Here is a 212-nt window from a genome sequence, read left to right as displayed (position 1 = left end):
TTTTAAATAGCTTGTAAAAGCTGCGTGCACATTTTACTTTCACTTTCAAATAGCGGCAATTTGGCGTAAAGCAATTGTTCATTTTTAGTTCGTTTGAATTTCCCCTTTTCCTCGCTTTCCTTCACTTTTAAATAGCATAAAAGCGCCGTGCGCATTTTACTTTCACTTTCGAATTAGCGGCAGTTCGGCGTCAATTGCTTGAATGCAACAAC

At 38.2% G+C, this 212-nt stretch overlaps 1 protein-coding gene across 1 annotated transcript in view; it reads right to left on the bottom strand.

Moving 5' to 3' along the window:
- The window catches only part of LOC107667968 (pre-mRNA-splicing factor syf2), a 13,795-nt gene that overhangs the window by 5,781 nt on the left and 7,802 nt on the right, over positions 1-212 (bottom strand). The gene's annotated exons all lie outside the window — the stretch shown is intronic.

This window comes from Sinocyclocheilus anshuiensis, unplaced genomic scaffold, assembly GCF_001515605.1.
Source record: "Sinocyclocheilus anshuiensis isolate Anshui unplaced genomic scaffold, SAMN03320099.WGS_v1.1 scaffold2229, whole genome shotgun sequence".
NCBI lineage: Eukaryota > Metazoa > Chordata > Actinopteri > Cypriniformes > Cyprinidae > Sinocyclocheilus > Sinocyclocheilus anshuiensis.
The sequence above is the reverse complement of the archived record's forward strand: the minus strand, read 5'-3'. Positions and strand labels throughout refer to the sequence as shown.